General features: G+C 44.8%; 1 protein-coding gene across 1 annotated transcript in view; it reads right to left on the bottom strand.

The window, feature by feature from the left end:
- Nucleotides 1-13,887, bottom strand: part of LOC137268933 (solute carrier family 2, facilitated glucose transporter member 3-like) — a 99,885-nt gene extending 85,998 nt beyond the window's left edge. The window contains exon 1 of the mRNA XM_067803552.1: nt 13,709-13,887. The gene's annotated coding sequence lies outside the window, so the exon portion shown is untranslated. The remainder of the gene's footprint in view (nt 1-13,708) is intronic.
- Between the last annotated feature and the right edge of the window lie 2,447 nt (nt 13,888-16,334).

The following is a 16,334-nucleotide window of genomic DNA, read 5'->3' as shown; positions in this document are numbered from 1 at the left end:
GAATCCCAGGTCTAGTTGGGGCACCTTTTCAATTTATGTGGGTTAGTTTGTAACTATCAAAATTACATATATTCAGAGACTAAGCATTAGTCTGTGTTAGCCTAGGGCATGTGTGTACACGTTTTACCGTTGAAGGACGTATCTCCAAGTACTCATTACACAATGATGCTGTGTGCCTTTAGAGTTCTTCCTTTTGCAGAAGCGTTCTTCAGAAGGGATGTCTTGGGTGTTGGCAATTCCGTCGAGATGGACCATTTTATGTCTTACATAGAGAGTGCTGGCATTGCAACAGCACACACTGACATGACAAGTCAGTTAATCAGTCAATAAGTGTATTATTTAAGGGGAGACTAAGCGCAATACCCAGTCTCAACTGTAGCCTTGTAACCAAAGTCTTTTGAACATTGCTGCTGTGTAGTTATAACAGTTCGATAAGCATTATTAAATGCAGCCCACTTGCAAAGCGGTGTTAGACTGAGTGTTTTGTGCTGGGACTTACAACTTTGTTCCAGTCAAGTCTTCCTTGAAGCCCACTCGTCTCCAGCAAACCCTCTATACACACACTCATAAGAAACCAGAAACCAAGACTCGATAAAAAGCTTTTATCGTTTCTTGACCTTGTGGAGATTACAGGACGTATTGGCTTCCTCGGACCCGTGCTTGCATGAGGTAACTAGGGTTTGCTGCCATTCATAGCCTGTGGTCTGGGACGTCATGTGAAACCTGATCACCAATTACCCACCACACACTGACATCTTCAACTGACCTTGTAACAGTAACCTGTATTATCACCTGATAACGTCACGCCTCCCTGCGATAAAAGCAAGCCGCGATGCTCGGTAATTGTACACAGTTGCTTTGATCGTATGTACTAACCACACCGCCGCCAGTGTACGTGCTATACAATACGTTTCACAACACAGGTAAGTAAGAGGTAACTCGGGAACTATGATCACCAAATCTGGACCGTTATGCTGTTTTACGCCGTACTCAGCAATATTCCAGCTTTATCGCGGCGGTCTGTACATAATGGAGTCTGGACCAGACAATCCGGTGACATATATGAGCATCGATGTACACAACTAGAATACGATGACCTGTGTCAGCCAAGTCAGCGAGCCTGACCACCCGCTGCCTTTACTCGCCTCTTACGACAAGCATGGGTTACAGAAGATAATTTTAATCCGGATCTTCACGGGTCACACGAACTGGAGAAAGTAAGCTGCTTGTACATGGATTATTATATAATAACTAATATTAGTTATGTATATATTTCAAGTGTTTAAGTGTTGTTGCACATTTATTTTGAACAGAATGGACACCAGATAATCATTTATTCAATGTTAGTATATTGCACTTAAGACTATCACGCTAAGAGAGCTTCAAAAATGTAGGCCCAGGGTTCTGTTCCCAAACAAAGGTACTATGTGTGAAGCAAATCCCTGGTGTCTCAACCGTTACATTGCTGAAAGCGGCGTAAACCCACACTCACTCACAATGGTGGCAGTAATCAGGTGTCAGGTAACTGTCGTCACGCGTTGTGGCCTAATGCACTAGGAGCTTAGCAGACAAGGGTGATATTACATTCGAACGCGTTTGAATAATTTTGACACTACCTGCATACTAACATGCTCATGCACACCAGACAGATTCATGTATCCACCGATAGGTGTTGAATTTGGTGAGCAATCTGTTTGAATGGCAAATGTTTAGTTTGTTTTTTTCTTCTTTTTTTCTTTTTTGTTTGTATAGTAAATGTATATGATACAATTGCGCTCATCAATACGACTCTGCAATCAGTTTGAGCTATTAATATTGTTCACATAGTCAGTTTTACAAATATATATACCACTAACAAGGGGAATGTGGAGACGTGGAGAATATATTACTTTTATAAGACGCCTTTCAGAACAAACAGCTGTCTCAGTAACATGACATTGTCCAGATTTTATAAATACATGCCCACCTCAGCTATAAGAGTAGGCCGAGTTAAACTGAACCCACGTGGTGTGTATTCCTCATCCACACTCGTAGTTATTGCAAACACAATGACAGTATATTGGCGCACTTGTGGTATTTGCAGACTGTAAACTAGAGCCTACATAGAGTGACATTAGTCATGCTATTTTGCATCTTTGTGATATTGAATGGGAGATATGCTTTGTGATTACGTGGACCAGAGAATGCTGTAATGGAATAAATGATGCATTAATAACATATGTAATGTAGAGAAATATATATTTACCACGTTAATTAATTCCTGATCGGGAACGTCAACTCGGCACATATATCACTTATCTAACATATATCACTTATCAACAGACGACGGTACTGCCTCAGTTCGAGGCGGCTGGGTAGCCTACTGGTCAAGGCGTTCGCTCGCCAGGCCGAAAACCCGCTTTGATTCCCCATATGGTTACAATGTGTAAGGCCCATTTAACTGGTGCCCCCTGCTATGATGTTGTTAGAATATTTCTAAAGGCGGCGTAAAACTACACACATTCACTCACTGTGTCAGTTAATTTGACAGGCATCTCCAGTGTTTGCGGTCCCTAACTAATCGACTTACAATCCGGTGTACTTGAACATTGATTTACAACTCGGAATCGATGATATGCGTCAACAAGTCAGCGAGTCTGACCACCCGATCCCGTTAGTTGCTTCTTACGGCAAACATAGTCGCCTTTAGTGGCAAGCATGGGTTGCTGAAGACCTATTCTACCCCGGATCTTCAAGGGTCACTTTTTGGTTTTGTGTTAAGTAAATCTTGGACAACAATCATGTGGTCGGACTTTTCCCGGCTTTACATCAATGTCATAATGCATTTTAGACGGAAGAGACGCTCTACGTCACCAAAATATGTGCTTGCTATCAATCAACTGTTCTTGATACTGTTAATCTGTTCATAACAGTGTGCGAATCAACATGACCATGCCCTTCTGTGCAGTAGACAAAAGACTGGTGATAATGTCATGCTTCAAGAATCAAGGAGCATCCTGTTACGACTGGCAGTCGTGGTCTTCACATTTATCTTGGTACACAAAGTCCTTTGTGTAGACTACCAGTTTCTGGCTTCTATTTCTGTGGTGGCTGAGTAGGTTAGATGGCTGTTTTGTGTGCTGGCGATTAGGGGCCTTCCTTTAGTGGCATTATTTAGAAGTTAGAGAGTAATATATGGACAAGCTTTAAGAATGAACAGCTTCTCGCTTGCTAGTTTGACAACGATACAAGAATCTGTATCGAAACGTCGCATCATCAGAATAAAGAAGTTGTTCGTCCATAATGCTTGTCCATGAATTAGGAGCCTCACTGAGGGTGATGGAATCTCGAATTGGACTCAACCCCCAAAAAGAATGACAATGGTTTTACGTAGGTTTTAGCAAAATTCCAGCTATATCACAAAAGAAATGAGATTCTCTCATTGTACCCATGTGGGAGGCCGGGGATTCGGGGGGGATGAGCGAACGCTACCCCATCGACCTTCTACACAAAAGCAAATATAAAGAAGAACTAGGCTCGACTAAATGACAGTCCTAGCATTTTTATATTTCCTTGTATATAGTGGCAGTGTCTTAGTCTACCAGTCCATGTGACACTGCGCACATACATACTGCTGTTAAAGATGGGCGACATTTGACAACCGACGATGTCTGAATGTCACCCATGGTATGAGTTCCTGCATACAGACCAGACAGATCATGGCCATCACACCATGAGTCTCTCTCTTCAAATGCACTTTTATAATCCACTCACCTGACAACCACTACTGTAACACAACAAGTACTTCTTTTCCCCTACTCGATAAGAAGTCGTGTCTGATAAGTATGTAAGTATCCAGTATCCCATAACTGATTGCTTGAAAGATTGTTTGAGTGATTGATGTTTAACGCCGCACTCAGCAATATTTCAGTTGTATGGCAGCGGTCTGTAAATAATGGAGTCTGGACAAGACAATCCAATGATCTACAGCATGAGCACCGATGACATGTATCAACCAAGTCAGACAGCCTGGCAATCCGATCACGTCAGTCGCCTCTTACAAGCACATTCAAGAGGTCTCCTCAGTGACGATTGGATGGCTATACAGCGTTTGGCCTGGGTCATGTATTCATGCTATCACCCACTCGGTACTCATCTCGGAACTCCCTGATTTACAGCAAACAGTGGATTAGTGATGACCATCAGAAAGTAGATTCGAACCTAATTTAATGATAACAACTTGCTACATCTTCCTACCTGAAACAATATATCAACCAATTTTAGACCTCCCCATTGTAAACCACTTGTATGAGTGCTGTAGGTTCCACATGGACAAACCTATTTCATGAACAAACCTATTTTTCAAATTTTATAAAGCACATTAGATCATACAAGACTAAAGTTCTGTTGTACAATAAATATAGTAAAACATAGCAAATCACCAACCATTAGTTTAGGAGACGCTGATGTACACGTGAAAATGAAAACATGAAATGGCAGATTTAATTTGAACGGCGTGCCTGGTTGACGTATTAGCCAATGGCAGACCATGCAGGCACAAATCGATGCAGCATCGGTTGTATGGCTTGTAGAGCATCGTAATATGAAGTAAAAGGGACCCACGACGTAATGCAGCAGGCGGTGATCCAGGGTGTTGTGTGGGAGGCTTGTCTCGTGCTGGGTGTAGGAGGGATGGAGGAGTTGGTTAGCATTGTTGTTGGTGATTGTTGTAAGATCGATCAATGAATGTAAGGATATGTCATGTAAATACAAAAATATTGATTACCCTCAAGTGCACTACTCCCCGAATCACCCTCGCCCACACTTCTCCCGGAATCACCCACTCCTGCACTACACCCCAAATCACGCTTTCCAGGACTACCCCCGAATCACCCTCTCCTGCACTACTCCCCGAATCAGCCTCTCCTGCACTACACCCCAAATCACCCTTTCCAGCACTACCCCCGAATCACCCTCTCCTGCACTACTCCCCGAATCAGCCTCTCCAGCACTACACCCCAAATCACCCTTTCCAGCACTGCACCCCAAATCACCCTTTCCTGAACTACTCCCCGAATCATCCTCGTCTAGCGTGAGAACCTTCCTGTACATCGGAGCGTAGTGTAGGAGTGCATAGTTCAGGGTGTAGCTGGGGGTGCTAATCCAGGGTGTAGTGTGCGTGTGCCGGCGGTGTTAATCCAGGATAGTGTAGCAGTGATCATGATCCAGGGTGTAGTGTGCGTGTGCCGGGGGTGTTAATCCAGGATAGGGTGTAGCAGTGATCCAGGGTGTAGTGTGCGTGTGACGGGGGTGTTAATCCAGGATAGGGTGTAGCAGTGATCCAGGTTGTAGTGTGCGTGTGCCGGCGGTGTTAATCCAGGATAGGGTGTAGCAGTGGTCCAGGGGTGATACGGATGGGTGGGATACACCAGGTGTAGTGTAGGTTGGGATACGCCAGGCGTAGTGTAGGTTGGGATACAACAGGCGTAGTGTAGGTTGGGATACAACAGGCGTAGTGTAGGTTGGGATACAACAGGCGTAGTGTAGGTTGGGATACAACAGGCGTAGTGTAGGTTGGGATATTCCAGGCGTAGTATAGGTTGGGATACTCCAGGCGTAGTGTAGGTTGGAATATTCTAGGGAGCAGTGAAGGGTAGGACACTCCAGGGTATAGTGTAGGGTGGGATATTCCAGGCGTAGTGTAGGTTGGGATACTCCAGGCGTAGTGTAGGTTGGGATACTCCAGGCGTAGTGTAGGTTGGGATACACCAGGCGTAGTGTAGGTTGGGATACATCAGGCGTAGTGTAGGTTGGGATACACCAGGCGTAGTGTAGGTTGAGATACAACAGGCGTAGTGTAGGTTGAGATACAACAGGCGTAGTGTAGGTTGAGATATTCCAGGCGTAGTGTAGGTTGGGATACAACAGGCGTAGTGTAGGTTGGGATATTCCAGGCGTAGTGTAGGTTGAGATATTCCAGGCGTACTGTAGGTTGAGATATTCCAGGCGTAGTGAAGGTTGAGACATTCCAGGCGTAGTGTAGCTTGAGATATTCCAGGCGTAGTGTAGGTTGGGATATTCCAGGCGTAGTGAAGGTTGAGACATTCCAGGCGTAGTGTAGCTTGAGATATTCCAGGCGTAGTGTAGGTTGAGATATTCCAGGCGTAGTGAAGGTTGAGACATTCCAGGCGTAGTGTAGCTTGAGATATTCCAGGCGTAGTGTAGGTTGGGATATTCCAGGCGTAGTGTAGGTTGGGATATTCCAGGCGTAGTGTAGGTTGAGATATTCCAGGCGTAGTGTAGGTTGAGACATTCCAGGCGTAGTGTAGGTTGGGATACAACAGGCGTAGTGTAGGTTGAGATATTCCAGGCGTAGTGTAGGTTGGGATACAACAGGCGTTGTGTAGGTTGGGATACACCAGGCGTAGTGTAGGTTGAGATATTCCAGGCGTAGTGTAGGTTGTGATATTCCAGGCGTAGTGTAGGTTGGGATATTCCAGGCGTAGTGTAGGTTGGGATATTCCAGGCGTAGTGTAGGTTGAGATATTCCAGGCGTAGTGTAGGTTGGGATACAACAGGCGTAGTGTAGGTTGGGATACACCAGGCGTAGTGTAGGTTGAGATACAACAGGCGTAGTGTAGGTTGGGATATTCCAGGCGTAGTGTAGGTTGAGATATTCCAGGTGTAGTGTAGGTTGGGATACAACAGGCGTAGTGTAGGTTGGGATATTCCAGGTGTAGTGTAGGTTGGGATACAACAGGCGTAGTGTAGGTTGAGATATTCCAGGTGTAGTGTAGGTTGGGATACAACAGGCGTAGTGTAGGTTGAGATATTCCAGGTGTAGTGTAGGTTGGGATACACCAGGCGTAGTGTAGGTTGAGATACAACAGGCGTAGTGTAGGTTGAGATATTCCAGGCGTAGTGTAGGTTGAGATATTCCAGGCGTAGTGTAGGTTGGGATACAACAGGCGTAGTGTAGGTTGGGATATTCCAGGTGTAGTGTAGGTTGAGATATTCCAGGCGTAGTGTAGGTTGAGATATTCCAGGCGTAGTGTAGGTTGGGATACAACAGGCGTAGTGTAGGTTGGGATACACCAGGCGTAGTGTAGGTTGAGATACAACAGGCGTAGTGTAGGTTGAGATATTCCAGGCGTAGTGTAGGTTGAGATATTCCAGGTGTAGTGTAGGTTGAGATATTCCAGGCGTAGTGTAGGTTGGGATACAACAGGCGTAGTGTAGGTTGAGATATTCCAGGCGTAGTGTAGGTTGGGATACAACAGGCGTAGTGTAGGTTGGGATATTCCAGGCGTAGTATAGGTTGAGATATTCCAGGCGTAGTGTAGGTTGGGATACTCCAGGCATAGTGTAGGTTGGGATATTCCAGGCGTAGTGTAGGTTGAGATATCCCAGGCGTTGTGTAGGTTGGGATACAACAGGTGTAGTGTAGGTTGAGATATTCCAGGCGTAGTGTAGGTTGGGATACCCTAGGCGTAGTGTAGGTTGGGATATTCCAGGCGTAGTCTAGGTTGGGATATTCCAGGCGTAGTGTAGGTTGGGATACAACAGGCGTAGTGTAGGTTGAGATATTCCAGGCGTAGTGTAGGTTGGGATATTCCAGGCGTAGTGTAGGTTGGGATATTCCAGACGTAGTGTAGGTTAGGATATTCCAGGCGTAGTGTAGGTTGGGATATTCCAGGCGTAGTGTAGGTTGAGATATTCCAGGTGTAGTGTAGGTTGGGATACTCCAGACGTAGTGTAGGTTGGGATATTCCAGGCGTAGTGTAGGTTGGGATACAACAGGCGTAGTGTAGGTTGAGACATTCCAGGCGTAGTGTAGGTTGATATATTCCAGGCGTAGTGTAGGTTGGGATACAACAGGCGTAGTGTAGCTTGAGATATTCCAGGCGTAGCGTAGGTTGAGATATTCCAGGCGTAGTGTAGGTTGGGATACACCAGGCGTAGTGTAGGTTGGGATACACCAGGCGTAGTGTAGGTTGGGATACACCAGGCGTAGTGTAGGTTAGGTTACTCCAGGCGTTGTGTAGGTTGGGATACCCCAGGCGTACTGTAGGTTGGGATATTCCAGGCGTAGTGTAGGTTGAGATACACCAGGCGTAGTGTAGGTTGGGATAATCCAGGCGTAGTGTAGGTTGGGATACAACAGGCGTAGTGTAGGTTGGGATACACCAGGCGTAGTGTAGGTTGGGATACACCAGGCGTAGTGTAGGTTGGGATACACCAGGCGTAGTGTAGGTTGGGTTACTCCAGGCTTTGTGTAGGTTGGGATACACCAGGCGTACTGTAGGTTGGGATACACCAGGTGTAGTGTAGGTTGGGATACACCAGGCGTAGTGTAGGTTGGGATACAACAGGCGTAGTGTAGGTTGGGATACAACAGGCGTAGTGTAGGTTGGGATACACCAGGCGTAGTGTAGATTGGGTTACTCCAGGCGTAGTGTAGGTTAGGATACACCAGGCGTAGTGTAAGTTGGGATACACCAGGCGTAGTGTAGGCCGGGATACACCAGGCGTAGTGTAGGTTGGGTTACTCCAGGCGTAGTGTAGGTTGGGATACACCAGGCATAGTGTAGGTTGGGATGCAACAGGCGTAGTGTAGGTTGGAATATTCTAGGGAGCAGTGAAGGGTAGGATACTCCAGGGTATAGTGTAGGGTGGGATGCTCCAGAGCGCTGTGTATAAGTGGGTGCATGGGAGTTCGACGTGCAGGAGGGGGTAATCCAGGGCGTAGCATGGAAGGGCGTAGTGCAGGAGAGGGTGATGCGGGGCGTCATGTAGAAGAACTGATGAAGGCAGCAGTGTGGGAGGAGTTGAACCATTGTGTTGAGTGAGAAGTTACGTCAACGGTTGCTGGTTTGACGAAGCCAAGATATGGTTCTAATTCACAACTCTTCTCACCGCCTAAACAAAGCCGGACAGCCACATCGCTATAGGTTAACCTTGTTGATGTTTTATTCTTCCATTTTAGATTTATGCCCGAGTGGTACTTTTCATGGCATAATAAAGATGTGGATGACCCAGGATAAGGACAGTTTGGTCAATGAGAATGTTTAAATTGTGTCCTCCAGCGGGACAAGTCGAACCCTGTCAGCCCCTTATTCAGCATATCAGAGTCTTGTATTACAATGACCCAGAGTTGACTTGTGACCTAACCACATGCGGTTATACTTACCCAACCAGTAAACTCATCATGTAAGGAACACATTTCCTGCAATTGTTTAAGAACACATGGTAACCATATGCCAAGGTGAAGGTCACGGACGGTGTCCCGTGAGACCTCGCACGGAAGGCAGGAACACTAGAAAGGTCAAGGCCTGATATTGCTTTGTTTCGTGGTGCAACATGCATGTCAGCGACAGTTAACTAGACATTGGACCAAATACTACAGTTGGAAACAACCCAGGCATGTTAGACAGACAGATAACTGATCTTGTCGCGACGTAATTGCGTGTAACCATTCAACGTTAAAGGACGTGACATTTGTCCTTTGGAGTTTTATGTTCTCCGACAGGTCATGTTTTCAAATTGGTTTATTTTGCAAGGTTGTTTTGTTAATTTCCTGTTCAAATTAGAGTGTAACTGCTTCTCAAGGTCGTAATTCTATTATAAAAAAATATTTTTACAATGACGCTGACGTAGTTGGTGTTCTAAAGCAGTACACATCTATATGCCACACTTGCAGCGATCACAAACACATTCTGAAACCTTCATACATATACGTTTCCATAAAATTAGCATTTCAGCAAACTTTATTACAACATCTCCTCTCTTCTCCTTTCCCGTCCACCTTTTTCAACACATAAAAATCATATTTCGCTGTTCTCGGTTCACTCGCGCATGTGTGCTTTCTCATTAAATTTCAAAGCTGCATATCATCCCCTCAGGCGGCCTGCACTGAGAGAGTTGGGGACTGTTTCACACCGACCCGACCAGCTACCTTACAGTCTGTGTTAACTATACTAGAAGAATTGCAATTTATACAATTTGAGTATTTAGCCATTATTTCGAACTGCATGTTAACAGTGCAACAAGTTCAAAACAATTTGTTTGTTAAGAACAATTAATGTGTTGTGCAGAGTTGCTCCCCTTACATAACCTGTCTTAACACCACGTGTAGGTCGGTTTCCCTGGTAAACGTCAGTGACGACTTCGGTTCATCTTACTGTTTTGTTTGTTTGTTTGTCTGTTTAACGCAGCACTAAGCAATAATCCAGCTGCAAATAATGGCGTCTGGACCAGACTATGCAGTGATTAACATATGAGCATCAATCGAACCACCAGCCTTCCACTATCCGCTGCCCTTATCTGTATCAACGGCCTGTTTCACAAAGTATCTACTGTACATTAACACTGACTTACGACGGTGCGGGGTGCAAGGCCGTTTCACAAGCTGACTCGCTTGACATGCGAACTGCATGCCATCGTAACCCTTCAGTCGTTATTCCTAATATCAATCACCCGACATCTAAGGCTTGTGTGTGGCAGCACACTCAAGATGCGATAGGTTTCCAGTGCAATATCACATTCTGCATCCCAGTGCACATGCAACACGTGGGACTTGATTTGTGCATTAACCCTATCGCAAGGGTGCACTAATTCAAAGGGACATCACTGGAGGGGAACAAATCATTGCTTTGTTCTGGGAAAAGGCTTACTCAACAACAAAGGGTCTGTAATGTCTCAGTTTTCAAACAGCATTGTCTGGACTTCGACAACCTTCGTGATGCTGGAGTTGACGATGTTTGACATTCGTGCAGTCGTTTAGAACTGACAGATCGTGGTGTCCAGGACACGCTACCACAGTGACGGTAATTCATATTTTGAAGTTGCCAAACATGAAGGTAATTAATCTGACCCCCAAGGGATTATTTCGAGTTGAGGGTATCGATACACGTCAGATATGACAAAAGGTCATGCTCACTGCCAATATCAAAGCCAAGCGAAGAGCAAAGACCTCAAACAAACCGTACTGTAGTTTACCAACTAGTCTCTCCGCCTGTCTGTCTCACGGTTCCTGAACAGCATTACATTCCCTCCTGTTCACCCCCACCTGTCCACCCCCTTCTGTCTGTAATGCCAAAACATACAATGAACCCAGTCTAGATTTCCTCCGGTTCTCAATCTCCTGTCTCACCGAGGCTGTTTTCTGTCTACATGGTATTCTTGGTTTCGATCAAACATTTATTATTCAGAAACTAAGCGTAAGTTTAGTACTGATACTTCTAGTGACAAATTTGACATTAGGTTTCAGTTGTTTCACTACCCTCAAATATATAATTATCCGTTCAGAAACTAAGCTTTAGTCTATGAAAGTCATTGAATCATATTACGTGTCTTTCCATCGAACTTTTGTAATGCGAAATGCCTACATGAAGCAGGCCCGAATATGCCTCACGTTTGGCCTCGTCACCTCTCATATCACTTTGACTCTTGTTCAGTATGTGCCATTGTGATGTCGTAGTTCAAATCAAGTACTGCCAGGAATCAATTTGCCTCAACTGATCCCATAAAGCACTAAAGTATCCCTTCATCACGCACGCTAGATATCGATCGGCATCCGGCATGGTTGTAAATATGAGAAGCTTATCTCTGTCTGTTCATGGAACAGAACATAAATGATACAATTATCTGTTTCAGCAAGTGCGTGATCAAACTCTGGGACCAGTTGACACTGTCTGATAGCCGCATTATACACACTAGATCATGGCCTCGTCTGGCATGGTCTGGCGCTCACCATCAGAATAGTATGGCGGCGATGATCTGAGCTCGGATCTATGCATACAGAACATATGTGCGTCTCCTATCGTATAATTCTTGAACCATATTATTTTCCTTCTGCCAATCCCTCCCTCCATTGCTAAAGCTCTAGACTAGATTTGTGTCAGGTTCAGGATCTCACTGGGGCTCCGCTTTATTTTGAATGGGTATATTTCTTACTACAATGAATAATATAATCAGAATAATAAGAGAGACAACACGTCAGTATTGCATGTAGAGTCTAATTTACTGACGGCAACCACGATCATGACATGGCGATACTGGTCCACTCCTCAGAGAAATGTTTGTTGTCGAAGAAGGTGGGGTATGCGCGCACGTACACACACCACCACTTCACGCACACACATACCACAGCACTCGCACGCATGCACCTGCACGCACGTACACACACAGGGGGGTTCGTATCACCCATCACACAGGGTCCTTTTCAAATTACATGGAACTGTTTGAGGTGGTGCTTTTATGGATTTAAGGCAAGTTACGGACATAAGGAGATAAGGGAGGCAATCGCCACAGTTAGACGTGCAGAGCTGCGTCCCTTGGGCTCGTTAGAAACCTGTGATGATTCGATGGAATCCCGGTTCGATTTACCCCGATTATGTTTCTAGGTTAGACGTCGACAGACCCGTGGTAAACAAAGACGTATATCACTCACACAGAGAGGTGGCTGGAACACTGTTAGAAGAGGCGAGAAACTGAATCCGCTCACTATTCAGATTAATATGCCCTCCCCACTTTCCCAACACACACACACAGACACTCACTCATTCTCTCTCTCTCTGACACACACACACACACACACACTCACACTCACACTCACACTCACTCAAACACACATTCACTCACTTCGACCCGAGCGTTTATTTAGTAAAACACGGTAACGCTAGTGTCTGTTACAAATGCGCATACTTTATACTCCCTCCGCTACACTGATTGTCGAGTCAATGACATTACTGGAATCTTTCTCCACGTCAATGTTAACTGTCGACTGTTTCCACTGAGTTGCAGTTTGTTTACATTCTTCAGAACAAGTAATGGAACACTAAATTTAGGGCTGGGACGACTAACCCGGATACCAGAGAAGGATGGGTAATTAATGAGTTGAATCCGGGTACACATCTCAATACCCGGACCCGTTATGATCATGTCACTAATACATTAACCAGTGTAATGTGTTATTCTTTCATGATTAAAAAGTCGTATTGTCTTTGAAGCATTACCGATTTTTAACATTGTCAAGATACTGAAAAGTTCGAATGTTTAGCCTCCGAGCTGTAGAATATATTTCCGTTTGATGTAAGGAATAAACACAATGTTTACCCGGATAAGGTAGGATAATACATAGTGGATTAACCGGGAAGAAAATTTGACCCGTACCCACCCTGTTTAATTTCATACCTCTTCACGCAGAGCGTTGTAGACAGAGTATCAGGGATCGGAATGCATAGCGAAAACAGTGGGGGTAAATCGTACAACCTACGGGCGTACAGAGTACAACAAGTGTTATTATAGCTAGTAAGGGTTTACGGAACTACCCTGCCATGGCAACATGTATCGTCGCCAGTGTTGTTCTGTGACATGTAGGTCTGCATTCTAGACTACCGCTTATAAGTATATATATACAGTCAATTAGCCAGAGGTACTTGAATGCACAAACAGGCCCACGCAGCTTCACCCACGTGGAGCTTTATGACGCAATAACTGGGAACCGTCTAGATTTGGTTACGCATAGTCACAAACACACCATATTTATCGAATAATCAGAATGAGCTGTGCTTATAAACACGCCCCCCGTCTGTAACGTGATAAATACATAGAGCCAAGTGGCAGACATGGATTTAGACAGAGTAGCAAGTAGTACAGCTTCATTCCATCACAGCTGACCTAGTTCCTGTCAAAATAAACCCTGGAGAAGCGAGCAAACGACACTTACCTTACGGTAGAGAAACAGGCGACAGTTCGACCTTGAAGCAAAGTCACAGCAAGTACATTGTCCGTAACATGGTTGACCTTCACAGCGGACACGGGTTCCGAAATACTCTGTATTCTTCAGGTACAGCTATAAATACACCACTTCTAACGAGCAGCCATGGTGGTTCTGTTGAGTAGTTACGAGTGACGATCAATGGAGGGTAGATCAGACTCTCACAGACAATCCTGCAGAAATGACCTGGCAGATTGAAAAAGGACAATTTATGTAGCATCGGGTTTATCACTGACAGCAACTCTTTCAGGAAGGATAACCTGAGCTTTGAACACGTAAGAGATCATATGACCTCTGTATGTAATAAATAAGAGGGATTGTTTAAGGTATTACATATCACGTGAGTGAGGTCAGTTTTACGCCGCTTTTTAGCAATATTCCAGCAATACCACGGCGGGGGCCACCAGAAAATGGGCTTCACACATTGTACCCATGTGGGGAATCGAACTCGGGTCTTCGGCGTGACGAGCGAACGCTTTAATCACTAGGCTACCCCCACCGCCCCCTGTTATATATTACGATGCATTCAGATTCACAGTTCCAGTATTGCCAGGTTTTTCATTCAAGGTGGTTCAGGTCCATTCAGTTTCTTACTACAGATGAGGCACGACTACGACAGTAGACGAGCACGACCACTCTACAACACAGATTCGCACTACTTGTCCAGGATCCGCTGAATGTGGATTCGAATCCAAGTGTCTTAGAGCTTACGATTCATGGATTGTCAACCCCGTACCTGCTGTTATGCGTGTGTTTCATTGTGCTATACGTCATGCATTGTGATGGTTTTCACACTCACTCACTCACTCACTCACTCACTCATATAGTCACTCACTCACACAATGGAATCAGAGACGCTGTACAACATCTTGAATATAGAAATATTGTACAAATCGGTGAAATGAGTCATTGAGAGAGACGGGTTAAAAGAACCAGAATATTACATATTAGCATTTAAGGCATCTGAACCCCAGATTAGATTAATATGTCGTGGGCATATCTTCTATCCCAAAAAAAAGAAACGCATAGGTGAATTTTTAGGATTTTTACAAATCTATTAATTACCTATTGTTTTCTAACAATCGTCAAAATATGTAACAAAAGTGTTGATACCATGGTTTTATACAACTGCACAAGTTTAAAAATCGATTTCACCTGAAAATATTGATTTTGATGAGGTTTCTTACAACGATTAGAAAGGCATCGCTACAACACACCAGAGATCACCTCTCAGTTGAAATTGTGCTTTGCCAGCAAAGAGCATTTACTGTCTGTCAATAAAAAAATCCAGATTACTTTCAGAAAAAGGCATGTGTTGTGAATGAGTTTCAAGGTCAAATCATGACATCAGGTCTTGACTCAGGGAACATCGCCATTAAAAGAATGCATACTGGAAATCGTCTGAATGTTAGTCTGAGCAGGGAGCCTATATTATAGAGTATCCCTGGTCTGAGCAAGACATCATGGCTTGCAGTTCGCTGCAACCAAACAGGTATGTACGTCCACGTACAGGCAGACCTCGAGGTATCACTGCAGCCCAAGACTGGTACATCCGGGTACTACAGTTGCGGCATCGTACTGCCACGGGTGAGAGCACTGCATCCAGGGTGCCCAGACTTTCGAGGATATCCGGTCAAACTGTACGGAACAGGCTGAAAGAGATTGATCTGAGAACCAGGAAACCCGACGTCGGAGTCGTACTTCATCGTCACCATCGCGCTCAGCGTCTCCGTTATCTAAAAGCATCCACTTGGTTGTATAGACATTATCTTCTTCTAAACTGGCGTGAAATGTCATGCACTAGAGTCCATTTGTGGACGGGTTATACATGTGTCATAGACTTTCTTTAAAACTTCATTCATTTAAACGACCTATTAGTTTCAATATATGTGCATCGAAATTGTATCCCCTTTGTCTATGTAATGTATTCAGCAAATGTATTCGGTGTATCTCCTCTTATCATAAATCCCCTCAGGGCAGGATCCTTAATTCTCAAACGCTGTCAATATATGTCAATTAACACCTCCCTACGTCGGCGAATCTTACGTATGTACATGTGCATGGACCAGTGACCTTGCACAATGTGGCGTAATAGCCCTGTGTATAAAAACCTGACTGATATGGTCAGAACGGGAGACCAACCAGCAAGACCATCCAGCAAGACCAAGCAGGGATACCATCCAGCAAGACCAAGCAGGGAGACCATCCAGCGAACCTAATCAAGGAGACCAGTTACGGCAATCAGACAGGCCGTCGCCCCACCTACAACTCCGTCGACGATGAAGAATCGCCGTCGGACTTCTGAATGTGTGTAAGTGACAGAGCGGCTCTCCACATCAGGATCATTAACCACTCAGTCCCGATGTGCGTTCTGTCACAAGTTTCCAACTGTATAGTTACCATTTCGACCATCTTTCGATCAAACACTCATAAAACATGGCTGCTACTGTCTTCAAGTCTACCACTGACTCTTGTCTTCCCTGTTTCTTGCCCACCATCCTGAACCATCACCCTAGAGCAACCACTACGGACGCTCTTGGACGCATGTTTGAAAATACAACATTTTCGCACAAGA

This window comes from Haliotis asinina, chromosome 16 (assembly GCF_037392515.1).
Source record: "Haliotis asinina isolate JCU_RB_2024 chromosome 16, JCU_Hal_asi_v2, whole genome shotgun sequence".
Lineage (NCBI taxonomy): Eukaryota > Metazoa > Mollusca > Gastropoda > Lepetellida > Haliotidae > Haliotis > Haliotis asinina.
This window is presented reverse-complemented; position numbering and strand designations above follow the sequence as displayed.